This window comes from Anabrus simplex, chromosome 2 (genome assembly GCF_040414725.1).
Source record: "Anabrus simplex isolate iqAnaSimp1 chromosome 2, ASM4041472v1, whole genome shotgun sequence".
In the NCBI taxonomy this organism is placed as follows: Eukaryota; Metazoa; Arthropoda; class Insecta; order Orthoptera; family Tettigoniidae; genus Anabrus; species Anabrus simplex.
Window position 1 is genome coordinate 1,171,238,311 of NC_090266.1, and position 15,438 is coordinate 1,171,253,748.

Here is a 15,438-nt window from a genome sequence, read left to right on the forward strand (position 1 = left end):
TACGACGTTGAACCATTAGCGAAAAAATGTATGAAATAAAAAATTGCATACATTTCTGCAAAACAGGTAAACAGCAAATGAAATAATTTGGAATTAGAACACTTGCTAACGCTTGAAAATGAAAACCTACAACCTGTTTTCCAGTCATTGACCGGGTCAGGGATGTAATGAATGAAGCAGATATAGGCTGTTAGTACGATGGGGTCGCCACTCCCAAAGTGATTTATTAATGAATGATAGATGCTATGAAATGAGAATGGAGAGTGTTGCTGGAATGAAAGATGACAGGGAAAACCGGAGTACCCGGAGAAAAACCTGACCCGCCTCCGCTTTGTCCAGCACAAATCTCACATGGAGTGACCGGGATTTGAACCACGGTATCCAGCGGTGAGAGGCCGACGCGCTGCCGTCTGAGCCACGGAGGCTCCACTTGCTAACGCTTATGAGCAATTATAAGGCGTGATCAATAAGTTTCCGATGAAACGTAGCGCGACTCCGATTCGGGTACATAAGCACGGACATGTAAGCAAAGGAATTAGTGTGGGGGTCGTGTCGTGCCGAGGTGCGTGCGTTAAATGCGGCCACGTGAACTATGCTGACGTTATTACGAAATACGTCCAAACAGGACCATCGTGCTCTTATTCTGTTCTTAGCTGCCGAAAGACAAACACCGGTGGACATCCATCAGAGAATGAAGACTGTGCATGGGGGCAGCATGTCTGTCGAAAACCACCGGGAATGGTGCACCAAATTCCGTACACGTTTCGACACAAGACGCTGGTCGATCTGAGTGGCTAGTCTCATCCATTACGGACAACAGCTAGCGGGCGGTGGAATGAGGTGATTAGGGTGGACCGGCGCTAGCAATGGATCTCGAAATCAGCTTCGGTCCCCTCAGAAGGTTCGACGCTTCCTCTCGGACGAGGATGTGCAGCAGACGGTTACGGACTTCTTCACGCAGTAGGACGCGCTGTTTTACCGCACGGGGATCTTCAATCTCTTGCGTCGAACGGATGAGTACCTCAATCCTCACGGCGATTTTGCCTGATTGGTATCCCGATTCAGGAATGTACGACCGCCGAACGGAAACTTTTTGATCGCCCTTTATAAAATATTTCTCGCCAGTACCTGACGCTAAACTATGAAGGGTAGCTTCAACCATCTTCTTCCCTCTCAAATCCATAATTACAATAAAAAGCTTATTAAAAACATATCGTCGTAATGCCTACGGAAACAGATATGTGAAGTATTTCCTTGGACGGTTTGTGCCACACACTTTGATTTTTTTGCATAATATTCTTAAAATTTTTCAACTAGCCTATCTCCGTGTTCATATAAAACTCCTCTCCACAGACCATTACAAAAATACCCGATCCTGCAATACCATATGTTCATCGCTTCCTGTACACAGAAAAACAATTTAGGTAAAATCATTCACCGTTACCGCAACCCGACAATGAAATCTCCTACTAGTGGGCGTTAGAAGCACGTCTAACTACTGAGCTTTTAAACATACTTGTGTCGAAACTCTAGGTAAAAAGGAATGAATCACGTAGTTGTTACCTGAAAACACATCCTCCCACTTTTTCTTCATTCTTTCCCTCTTCGTTTCATAGATCATTTCTTCTTCTTCTTCTTCTTCTTCTTCTTCTTCTCCTCCTCCTTCTTCTTCTTCTCCTTATTATTATTATTATTATTATTATTATTATTATTATTATTATTATTATTATTATTATTCATTCTATACCTTCTCTTCACCTCTCAATTGAAGGCGATATTTCGGTATCTTCTTGAAATTTATCTCATTCAGAAAAGTTATTTTAATTAGTATATCTAATACTTTCCTTTTTTCTTCCTTTCATAATCTGTTTACCCTTCAGGGTTGGTTTTACCCTAGGACTCAGCGAGGGATCCCACCTCTACCGCCTCAAGGGCAATGCCCTGGAGCGTGAGACTTTGGATCGCGGGATACAACTGGAAAGGAAGACCAGGACATCGCCCAAATGGCCTCACCTGCTAGGCTGAACAGGGGCCTTGTTGGAGGAATAGGAAGGTCGGAAGGGATGAGCAAGGAACGGGGAAGGAAGAGGCGGTGGCCTTAAGTGAGGTACCGTGCCAGCATTTGCCTGGAGAAGAAATGGGAAAACACGGAAAACCACTTCGAGGATGGCTCAGAAGGGAATCCGACCCCTCCTCCCCTCTACTCAGTTGACATCCTGAGGTTGAGTGGACCCCGTTCCAGCCCTGGCACCACTTTTCAAATTTCATGGCAGAGCCGGGAATCGAACCCGGGCCTCCGGGGGTGTCAGCTAAGCACACTAACCACTACATCACAGAGGCGACCATATCTAGCACCTAATATTAATACTTTTTATGTACGTACAATATGTTTGATGTATATAGATATGATTTATTTTTGTATATAATTACAATATGGTAGTCCTTAATATCAGTACGTTTAATTACGAAGTATTGTATTAATACTATTACTGTTATCATTATGAATTTCTTTTCCTAGCGTCTATTAAGAGTGTTCTAGGTTAAGACTGGGAATATATACCTAACTTTTGCCAGAATAAATAAAACATAATAATAATAATAATAATAATAATAATAATAATAATAATAATAATAATAATAATAATAATAATAATAATAATAATAATACTAATACTAATAATAATAATAATAATAATATCATCATCATCATCATCTAAGGTTCTATATTGTGCGAACAATGTCAAAGAATTATCGCTCTTGACGTTGCATGTGCTGCGGGTCAGTATTTGATGATGATGATGATGATGATGATGATGATGATGATGATGATAATGATAATAAGTAAAGTAAACTCCTGTCTTCGTCCCGAGATCGTGCAGCTCTTTTTCAGGCACAATTCCCCATCCCCCCTCCAAAAAAAACGGAAGTGAGTTGCTTGTACCATTTTAACCACATACCAGTCCTCCTACAATTCTTAAATTTCTGGCAATACCGGGAATCGAACCCGGGTCCCCGAGATAATGATGCTGCTTGTTGTTTAAACGGGCCTGACATCTAGGTCATTGGTCCCAGGGGGGGGGGTCAGTATTTATCCCACGGCGAAATCACACAGCGGTTTACGTGTGCACAACGACGATATACCTCTCTTGTTCACTGTTTACAGCTGAACTGGACACAGCCAACCACAAACAATGGAAAACATGCCCATTGTCAACAGTGAGAGGTAATGTAGACATCTCATTGTTCTCAGACGGCGTTAAGTGCACTACTACGTATCTTCAGTATAACGGCATGTAGCATGAAAACATGGCCTAGACCAGGGATGGCAAAGCTTTACCCACTAGCGTGTCAATTAAGGTCTTGTTTATCACTTTTCACTGTCTAGTGTGTCATTGGTTATTTTCTTTTAAAATCATGAAAATGAAATGGCGTATGGCTTTTAGTGCCGGGAGTGTCCGAGGACAAGTTCGGCTCGCCAGATACAGGTCTTTTGATTTGACACCCGTAGGCGACCTGCGCGTCGTGATGGGGATGAAATGATGATGATGACGACATATGCACCCAGCCCCCGTGCCAGCGAAATTAACCAATTAAGGTTAATATTTCCGACCCTGTCGGTAATCGAACCCGGTACCTCTGTGACCAAAGGCCAGCACGCTAACCATTTAGCCATGGAGCCGGACCTTCAAAATCATCATTAAACCCCTCATAGCAGAATAAGTTAAATTTTAATGTAGATAAATGTGTATCTACGACATTTATTCGTAAGAAACGGAAGAATAAGTGTAACTATGCAATGGATTCTGACATACTAACTCGCGTCAAGAGGAAAAGGGATTTAAAAATAATATTTAATGAAAATTTAAAATTTCACGACCATATTAAAAAATTACGAATAATGCACCGAAAATGTCCAGCTTTATTATAAGGAATTCATTATCATTTCGTCCAAAGACACTTTTAACTGTGTTTAACTCATTTGTAAGGTCCAGACTTGAGTATGGCTCAATTATTTGGAACCCACTGACCACAAGGAATATCAATCTTATCGAGAGTGCTCAAAACAAGTTTTTAACATTCATGACTTTATAAAATCACAGGTAGTTACCCAAACTTTATCAATTATTCAGGTTTACTGAAGGAACATGGTGTGAATAACTTGTGCCACAGACGAAATTGCAAAGATTTGACTTTCCTGTATAAAATATTCATAAAATTGATGACTCCAATATGCTGCAGTCGATAACTTTCTATGCGCCACAGAAACTACAGTAGGCCTAAGTCGTCCTAGAAATATCTTCTTTCTATCAAAGGCTAAGACTGAAATTCATAAGAACTCCCCAATTAACAAATGAGTTTCATCCCTACGTTGATATTTTTAGTATGACCCAAGCTGCATTCACTTCGTTATGTAACACTCTATTTCTGAATATAATTTAATATGTTGTGAAGAAATTTAAAAAAAGAAAAACTAGTATAAATGTTGTAAACCATATTATTAAATTTATTAGATTCGAAGTAAAAACCACGTTATAATAATTGTCTTAAGTAATATACTGACCTTAATAATGCTATTTGCTTTACGTCCCACTAACTACATGTTTACGGTTTACGGAAACGCCGATGTGCTGGAATTTTGTCCCTCAGGAGTTCTTTTACGTGCCAGTAAATCTACCGACACGAGGCAGACGTATTTGAGCACCTTCAAACACAACCGGTCTTAGCCAGGATCGAACCTGCCAAGTTGGGGTCAGAAGGACAGCGCCTTAACTGTCTGAGCCATTTGATTTTATGATAATCAAAGGTGACCGAGTTTAGGGACATAAATCGGTCCAGTAAAAACGGATGGTGGACTAGACAAAGCTGTTTTTAGAACTTTTTATACCTATATAGATGATAATAATAATAATAATAATAATAATAATAGCCGCCTCTGTGGTGTAGTGGTTAGCGTGATTAGCTGCCACCCCCGGAGGTCCGGGTTCGATTCCCGGCTCTGCCACGAAATTTGAAAGTGGTACGAGGGCTGGAACGGGGTCCACTCAGCCTCGGGAGGTCAACTGAGTAGAGGCGGGTTCGATTCCCACCTCAGCCATCCTCGAAGTGGTTTTCCGTGGTTTCCCACTTCACCTCCAGGCAAATGCCGGGATGGTACGTATCTTAAAGCCACGGCCGCTTCCTTCCCTCATCCTTGCCTATCCCTTCCAATCTTCCCATCCCCCTACTAGGCCCCTGTTCACTATAGCAGGTGAGGCCGCCTGGGCGAGGTACTGGTCATACTCCCCAGTTGTATCCTCCGACCAAGAGTCTGAAGCTCCAGGACACTGCCCTTGAGGCGGTAGAGGTGGGATCCCTCGCTCAGTCCGAGGGAAGAGCCGAACCTGGAGGGTAAACAGATGATGATAATAATAATAATAATAATAATAATAATAATAATAATAATAATAATAATAATAATAAACGGATCTAACTACCAACGCTCTCAACAGACCTGGTGTGATACAAAATTGTCTCATTTCAACAACCACCATCGACCTCAACCGGAGTCGTACTCGCTACCTAGATAAGAGAGGCCAGCGACTAAACGACAGCTTCACTAATTGAAAAATGAAAACATACAACCTGTTTTCTAGTCAGTGACCTTGTCAGGGATGGAACGAATGAAGCCCCCTTCTAGCGGCGAGGACAGGAATTGTGCCGGCTGCCGAAGGCTGTCGCACTCCTCTGGGGCAATGATTATTGGCTGACAGATGAAATGAAGTGATATTGGAGAGTGTTGCTGGAATGAAAGATGACAGGAAAAACCGGAGTACCCGGAGAAAAACCTGGTCCACCTCTGCTTTTTCAAGCACAAATCTCACGTGGAGTAACCGGGATTTGAACCACGGAATCCAGCGGTGTGATGCCGGCGCGCTGCCGCCTGAGACACGGAGGTTTCCGTTTAGCTTCGATATTGCGCACTAGGGTAAGCATTCGCCTGCAATTATGTTGCACTAATTTTATTATTGGAGTGATGATTTTCTGACTTGATTTTATGATACTCAAAATTGACGGAACTTAGAGACATGTCAATGCTTGACGATTCACAGGAATGTAACTCCGCACGGAATAAAACAAAGTAGATGAAGTAAATCGGTCCAGCAGGCTGGACAACGCTTTTTAGGAAACTTTTTATACCTATATAGATAATAATAATAATAATAATAATAATAATGATAATAATAATAATAATAATAATAATAATAATAATAATAATAATAATAATAATAATAATAATAATACCGGGAGGTACACCTCAACGCCGCGCATTCAAAATCAGCGCCTTAAGAACTCCCCCATCGATCAAAAAACGAAACTAATAAAACAACAAGTTGGAACTTTAAGCAGAAGATGCCACCACTGAAATATTAAGTAATTGTTTTGTTGTGAAGTTTCCTAAACTGACTGAATTTCTCCTTGTTTTGTTTTGATATACATCAAGAAGTTTGGACATTTTTCTACAGATGACACTACTAAAAATTATGATCATGCATTCTGGTGTAAAGTGAAAGAACTTATAATTTAAAGAAGTTTTATATTTCTAGGTTGTCCATAACTGATCTCAGTTCATTTATTTGTGGATTGGCATTACTTCCTTTTCTTTCCGCCAGTTTTGAACCGGACCAATCATAAATTTTGGTAATTAATTTTCAACCAATCCCGCATTTCTTGTTCACTTTGTGTTAACCAATAAAAATAAAGATGGTGTGTCCTGATTAGTCTTAAATGATCTCGAACCTTCCCTGAGGGTTTATAAACTGCGGCTTTTCACGTTTCCTTGCCAATTGATCGTCGTCTTTCTGGGTGTGTGTGTGTGTGTGTGTATAAGCAGGAGGCGGGCGGCCTCTTTCGTCGGCAGCTAGAACATCTACAAGGTAATGGCCACATAATTCCATCTTTCTTGCTGTAGCCGCAAATTATTTCGCGGGGAAGGTCCGAAACTTTACTTTGTGAGCGTACTTTTTTAAAATGTAACTTTTATTTCGGCTAATGTAAAACTTCATAATATCTTTAATTGTAAATCGGGGATAGAGAGTGAGTTACCCTCTCGAGCTTCCTTTCATCTTGATTTGAGGTATCTGCGATTTAGCGACCAGTTTTCTGTAATGTATAACCGTTATTTCCATGCGCGCCACATCATGTAGCCAGGGATTAGCCCCTGTTTCATCGGCCGAGAGCCCTATGAGTTTTAATTTTCATTATCTGGGAGTGCAGTGTACGCCTCCATTCAGTTTGTATTTCGGGCCGTTTACTTATCCTGTTCTTTTCGGCAAAGGCCCTGTAGGTTGGGTACTGGATACCACTGTACAAAATGATTTTCAATTTGTAAGTAGTGCCTTCAGAGGCCAAAGATTGTAAATTTTGATGTTGCCTTGAGTGGGCCGTAGGAAACTGAGAGCTTATTAGCTCTTTTTCCAAAGTTTCTAAAAGAAACGTGTGCCTCTGGATGGCTAGATATTGTATTTTGGGAACAAGTGCTCTTGAATTAGGGGATTTCTGCCCTTAACTAAAGGATACCATATACTTAATTGAAGTTCTGTAAACTGGATCCGGTATTTCTGGAATTGTAAAACTACGGGCCTGATGCCCAGAATCTGTAAAGTTCACTGTTTTTGAATTTTCCTAGTCTTGCTTCAACATAGCTTTTGTACCTGATATGTTGTTATGATCACCTAGTAAAAAAATTGTTAAGCTTGAAGTGCTAGAAGAAATATAATCTTCTATTCAAGTTTCAAATTAATTTTGGTATTGTAGATAGGACCATTCACCCCGGCACCTTCTTTAACCTCTTTCTGCTCCACGGGTATCCCCGTTATAATAATAATAATAATAATAATAATAATAATAATAATAATAATAATAATAATAATAATAATAATAATCTTCTATCTTAATCTGTTTATCCTCCAGGGTTGGTTTTTCCCTCGGACTCAGCGAGGGATCCCACCTCTACCGCCTCAAGGGTAGTGTCCTGGGGTTTCAGACTTTGGGTCGTGTTATACAACTGAGGAGGGGGCCAGTACCTCACCCAGGCGACCTCACCTGCTATGCTGAACACGGGCCTTGTGGGGGATGGGACGATTGGATGGGATAGGCAAGGAAGAGGGAAGGAAGCGGCCGTGGCGTTCGCCTGGAGGAGAAGTAGGAAACCACGGAAAACCACTTCCAGGATGGCTGAGGTGGGAATCGAATTCCCTCTACTCAGTTGACCTCCCGAGGCTGAGTGGACCCCATTCCAGCCCTCGTAAAACTTTTCAAATTTCGAGGCAGAGCCGGAAGTCGAACCCGGGCCTCCGAGGGTGGCAGCTAATTACACTAACCATTACACCATAGAGGCGGAAATAATAATAATAATAATAATAATAACAATAATAATAATAATAATAATAATTGTACCAGGCGGTACACCTCCGCGCCGCCAATTCAAACATTTCGCCAGTTGAAACTCCTCTACTGGAGGAAGCCTGAACTTTAACTACCGTGTTAAGTCTCAAGTTTCTCAGATGTCCCTACTTGTAAATGTTGAAGTGTTCTGAACTGTGTCGTTTTCGATGTATTTTTGTTTTCCCTGTAGCAAGAAGTGTGAACATTCTCTTCTAGATGGCACCTCTTATGAACTACAATTGTGCACTCTAGTGCGAAGTGTAGGAACCTTTTTTTGAAGAAATTTAGTATTTATAAGTTTGTTCTTTATTAAATTTCTTTCTGCCATTTTAAGTTGGCAACGTTAACCCTTTCTTTCCGCCAGTTTTGAAATTGGCCAATCATAAATTTTTGTAATTAATTTTCCACCAATCCTAGATGTCTTCTCCAGTTTTGACTTGTAATCTTTTGGCCGTCCAATAAAAATGCTTGTGGGCGGGTGTTATCATTCATGAAAGGTCTCGAATGTTCCGCGAGAGTATATAAACTGCTGATTTTCGGGTCTCTGCGCCACTTCAGTAACATCTATCATTGTATAAATTATGTAGCAGGGGGCGGGAAGCGCCTCTTTCGTCGGGCAGCAGTTCTTCAATAAGGTAATGGCCTTTTAATAACTTCTTTTCTTGCTAGCTCAGCAGTTTAACTCTCGGGGCAGGTTCGATACCTCTTACCATGTAACTTTCCTCTAAAATGTAAAAGACTCTTGGTATAAATTCTATCTCTTTAAACCACAAATTGGGATAGAGAGTGCCTAACCCTCTCGAGCTCCCTTTCATATTGTTTTTGAGGTGACTACGTTTTCTCAACCATTTTTCTTCGTTTCGTAATGTGATAAGTTTTCCTATCGTGTCACCTCTTTAGTATGGGATTAGCCCTTGCATATGCGGCCTAGTGCCAAATAGGTTTTAAATAAAGTGTATTAGGAGTGCAAGGACGCCTCCTCTCAAGTTGGTATTTTGGAGGCCATGTAATTGTCCTGTTTCTTTATTGAGTAGGCCTCAGTAGGTTGGGTATTTTTACCCCTGTTTTCATGTGCTTGGAGGTCAACTTGAAGGTGGAGTTTGGTGTGGCCTTTGATAGGCTTGAACTTTAAGAGCGGGTTGCTCTTTCTTGAAAAATTTTGATTTCTGTGTGCCTCGAGCAGGCTTTACTGAATAATAGGGAGCAAGAGCTCCTGGGCATGATTGGGATTTTCTGCATCTTTGTCAAACCTGGTATCTGGCTAAAGTTGGGCTAATTGCTCAAGAATTATGTGTCTGGCTCTCGGAGCCCAAATCCTGTAACACTGTAATTGTACATTCTCGATTTGTTGCTAGGTTACTGAGTACCTGTTATATTTGTTATTTCTTTCTCTTAAAAAGAAAATATAACCTTGTTAAATTTTAAATTAGCTTTAATTTCTTATATTAAGACCTATTCATCCCAGCACCTTCTTTCACCTCAAACTACCACGGATAACTCCGTAACAAGTGGTAGCAGAGCGTGGTTGAATGGGTCTCAATTTAGCCCCTTTTTCGGCTAAACATTGCTTTGTTTTCGAACTCTAACAATTTTCTCAGTTGCTGGAATTTTTTGATTTTTCCTTTTTCAAAATTGTTTTGTCATCATGCCCGGCCCTCGCGATGTCCTCCATCTCAACTATTTGCGCAAGGAGGAGTTGATCTATGAATTAACAATTAGAAATGTGCAATCTGGAGGCACGGTTGCGATAGACACAAATAAGCTTAGAGAGTCCCTTGATTTGCCCATTTCCATCCCCACTTTGGTAGAGAAAGAAATTGACGACTCTCTCTCCACGATCACGGACAATACTACTGAGCTGGCATCTGTAGTTACATTTTTTGAAGAAAATGACCCTTCTCCTAATCAAATTGAACGTGTGCAAGCAAGGTTATTTCATTTTTCTAATAGTGTTAACGATCTATTGTCTCTGAAGTTGAATGACATTCAAAGGAAGGAAGCTAGTGTGGTTCTTGAAAATATTTCTGAATTGTCCAGTAAGGTTACCCAATTGTTAACTGGGGAAGTTCCTCCCAAAACTGATCAACCCACTACGGTGAACGTAGGTAGCGAGGAAGAGTCTCCTAAGGGAGAAGTCAATAAGAAAACCGTTGGAGCTCAACAAATCTCTGCCCCATTGGACAACGAGTTTGAACGCCGTACCTCGTTGAATAACGCACGTTCAGAATTAGCTTCCTCGCCACTTAAACCTCTACCTACTATGTCACCAGGGTTCAGTAGTTTGCCTCATCCATTAGCCATGCTGCTTAGAGGCATTTCGAAGTTTTCTGTTAACACTACCAGTGAAGTTATTTCATTCTTAAGGTTTTTAGTTGAATTTCAGGACCATGCTCTTGTTTTTTCTCTTTCTCCATGTCAAATTTTGCAGATAATTTATCCCTATGCAATTGGTGTTCTCTCGGACAAAATTGTTAGGGCAATAGCGGAACAGTCATCTATTGAAGGTTATCATGCACACCTTCTTGCAAATCTCATCCCTGCTCGTGTGAGGTCATCTCCGATTCAGAAGTACTATTATCGAGTACAGAGACTGGATGAAAATCTTGCTGATTTTATACAAGACATTAAATTCTATACCAGGGTGTTTGCTCTTCACTTCCCTGAAGATCAGGTTGTACAGGCCATTGTGGAAGGCATTTCTCCATCTTACAGATCATACTTGTGTTTTGCGTCGCGTCCGCAAACTTTTGCCGAGTTAGAGGCTATGGCCGTCTCCGCCGAAGGAGTTAGATACGCCGGTACCTTGCGTGTCGCGAAAGAACCCCCTCCTTCTTTTAGTAATCCCCGGCCTCCACCTCGCCGACCAGTCACACCCCGTAAATATTATGCTTGCGGGTCGCCTGACCATCTTCGCAATAAATGTCCATTGGTCAAATCTAGTAGGACAAATAATGGAGCAGGTTCATCACAAGGCTGTTTTAAATGTGGGGCTGTCTCACATATCGCCAAGAATTGCCCAAATTCTAATAGCACCCCCTCCTACTCAAATTCTGGTGCAACTTCCACCAATGCCAATAATAATAAGTGACTAGTGGCTTCGGCTGAGTCGGCCAACCCACCTTCCCGAGGCTCAGCCCTAAGTAAACACACCAAAATTGCAGGGAAAACTCCTGCTTCAAATTTATCTTTTGAAGGCCCTAAGGAATGTCTTAGGATTGCGGCAGATTCCCCCGCACCCGTACCTTTTCTTAAAATTGTGGTGAATAATGAGCCTATAACTGCTCTTTTAGATTCAGGCAGTGTTTGTTCTATTATTTCGGCTGAATGGTATTCGAAATTGAAATCTATCTGTAAACTTCCTGACTATTGCTCATCTTCTGTTCAATATGTTTCGGCTAATTCATCTCCATTATAAATTTTAGGTTCCTTAAAAGCCAAAATTCGTATTTCTAAATTTACTTGGAAAGTTAAATTGTTTGTGGCTAAGCATTTGTCTTGCCCCATTATATTGGGAGCAGACTTCATGTCCCATACTAGTCTTGTGCTCGATCTTCAGAGTAGATCGTGTACTTTCAAATTTGCTTCTAATTGTAAAATCCCGTTGTTGAAGTGTAATTCTGTATCATGTTCATCTGTTTCGCCTACCCAGGATGAGCTGTTGTTAGATCTTAGACATCTACCTGAGGAGCAGGCTGAGAGTATTCGTAAGTTGTGTCAGTCGTTTCCAGAGGTGTTCTCGGATACTCTTGGTGTTACTGACCTGATCGAATACAAAATTGAGGTCACGGATTCGATTCCTGTCCGTTTTCCACCTTATAGGCTATCTCCACCTAAAATGAAATCATTGAAAGAAATCATCGATCAAATGTTAAAGGATGGTATTATTAGGCCCTCTAAGTCGGCGTATTCTTCGCCTATTTTTCTAGTCCCGAAACCCCAAGGTGGCTTCAGGCCTGTCATTGCTTATAGGGCTCTCAATCGGAAGGTGGTGTTACAATCTGTGCCCCTTCCTGACCTTCATTCTTGTTTTTCATGGTTTCGCAAAGCTAAGTTCTTTACCATCTTGGATCTAAATCAGGCCTATAATCAAATTCCTCTGGCTGAAGAATCCAAACATCTTACAGCGTTTGCCACGGATTGGAATTTGTATGAATACAACCGCGTGCCTTTCGGGCTCCCCACCGGAGCAGCTGTGCTTACGATGCTACTAGATAGGGTCTTCTCCGACATCAAATTTGATTACTTGTACCACTATCTTGATGATGTCGTCGTATTTTCGGAAACTTTCGAAGAACATCTAGATCATCTGAAAGAAGTTCTCAGTCGCCTTCGCAAAGCTGGGTTAACTGTGAAATTGTCCAAGGTCGCCTTCGCTAAACCCTCTATGTCATTCCTAGGGCATATTGTGTCGCCCGATGGTGTTGCAGCCGATCACTCTAGAACGCAGGCCATCCGTGATTTCAAGCCTCCCAAGGACATCAAAGGTATTGGTAGGTTCATTGGTACGGTGAATTTCTTCAGAAAATGTATTCCAAATTTCGCCAATAGAGCGGCGCCCTTGAACCTTCTTCGTAGGAAAGGCATAAAATTCGAGTGGGGGCCTTCGCAACAAGCCGCTTTTGAAGACCTGAAATTAGCTCTTTGTAATGCCCCTGTCCTTGCTATGCCAGATTTCTCGAAGAAATTCATCGTCCAAACCGACGCGTCGTCGTCGGCGGTAGCTGCAGTCCTTCTTCAAGAGACTGAACTAGGGAGGCGACCCATCGCCTGTGCATCTAGGACTCTATCGGCTCAAGAAGCCAAGTATTCCATCCATGAGCTCCAAGGTTTGGCAGTCTTATTTGCCTTAGAAATGTTCCGTCTCTATCTGGAACATGTCAAATTCGACTTGGAGACTGATAATCAAGCCCTAAGCTGGGTCTTAGGTAGGCCGCGTCGTACTGGTCGTATAGCCCGGTGGGCCATCCGAATTTCTGCCCTCCAATTTGACGTTAGGCATATCAGAGGTACTGAAAATGTTGTCGCAGACGGACTCAGCCGTATGTTTTCCAATGACGGCGCGACCCATGAATCGGTCGATAGTTCATCACCTCCCGAGTCCATGCTATCTGAGGTTAATGCCATCTTAACAGATGCTCCCATGCTCTTTAGGGATATTGAGAAATATCAACGTGAAGATCCAACGCTGGCTCCGATCATGGAAACCCTTTCTTCTGGGGAACATGTTGTCCCTTATGTACTGAGGAATGGTGTTTTATGTTGCCCTTCGAGGCATGATCAGATGATGAAAGTTGTAGTTCCAGCTGTTCTTGTACCAATGATCTTCAAGTACTATCATGAGACCCCATTAGGGGGGCATTTAGGCATCGTTAAAACCCGTGAAAAGATCCGTGAAATGTTTATCTGGAAGGGTATGGACGGTGAAATTCGTGAACTAGTAAAGGCTTGTAAATCTTGTTTGCTTAGTAAACCAACCATGTCTACCAAGATAGGCCTTTTGTCCTCTCATCAAGCGTCGCGCCCAATGGAACGCCTGTATATTGATTACGTAGGACCCTTCCCCCAGTCAAAGGGGAATGCCAACAAGTTCATCCTTGTATGTGTAGATGGTTTTACAAGATTTTCTTGGTTATTCCCGACTAAGCTGGCTACCGCTCAGTCCACCATTACTTGTTGAAATTCTATCTTTGCTTCTTTTGGTCCGTGTCAATATATTGTGTCTGACAATGCTAAGGCTTTCACATCCAATCTCTTTCGTAAATTTTGTTTTGATCTGTCCATCTCTCATGTGACAACTTCTGCTTATTATCCTCAACCATCTCTGGCTGAACGGGTTAATCGTAATCTGCGGTCCGCGCTGATTGCCTATCATCATGAAGATCATTCTAGATGGGACACGTCCCTGCATTGGTTAGCTTTCGCTCTGAATTCGGCTGTTCATCAATCACATAGATTTACTCCAGCTTCGTTGATGTTCAAGTTTGTTCCCAACACGCCGCTCTCCAACCTTTGGTCTTTCAGTGATATTCTACCTGAGACAATAGATCCAGATAATATTAAAGATCTTTGGAAGAAGGCTAAAGCCAATCTTAAAGTGTCTCATGAAAAGGTTAGGGAAAGATATGATCGTGTACGGAGACCCACCAATTTGAAGGTAGGCGACCAGGTTATGGTCAAGAATTTTGTACCCGCGGGCAAGCTTGCCCCCATATTTCATGGGCCATGTATTATTCTCGATTTCCTTACATCCATTACTTTATTATTAAGCAATCCAGCCGCCGATAGGATATTTAGAGTTCACCTGTCGCAGGTGAAACCTGTGTAGCTTCCGCGCTAACGTAGCTAATTTTATATTTGCTTTAACATTTTTGAAAGAATTCGGAAGGTTATATTTTTTTGGTTGCATTTTGAGGCCTTCTGCCCTTGGAGTCAGGTTCTTTGTATTTAAGCATTTATTGTACACCTTCCGCGACCAGTTAAACTGACATCCTGTCCTTGCCATGGCCATTACCATGCTCCCGTCTCCTGCTAACAAAAACAGCGGCTATTTAAATGAAACAAATATTTCCACGCCGCTGGCCCCTCAGTTCCACCACAATGAATGTACCCTAAAATCATTCTGGTCCAACAAAATTCTGCCGCCGAGATCTTAATATTTCATTGCCCCCGCAGCAGCGCGGCGCCGTACCGCCACTGAGGTGGGGTATGGGCCCGCCCCTCTCCAGTGAGGCCAAACAGTGTACGGCGAGCCTGAGCCCTCCTCCCGGCCAAGGCTGATGTGCGGCGCACAACCTGCAACTTGCCCGCGACCTGTATGTTCGCCGCGGGAGCGGCATGCTTCAACTCCACGACTCCCCTCATAGTGCGGGCGAGCGGTATCTCAGGGTACTTGAGGGGTCCGAGCGGCCCCTCTGGACACAAGCAGCGGCGGCCGGTCCGGCCGTCAACATTAATCAACATTGAATGTACTTAATCAGCTACATGGACATTTAATATCAACAATTACTACATTTT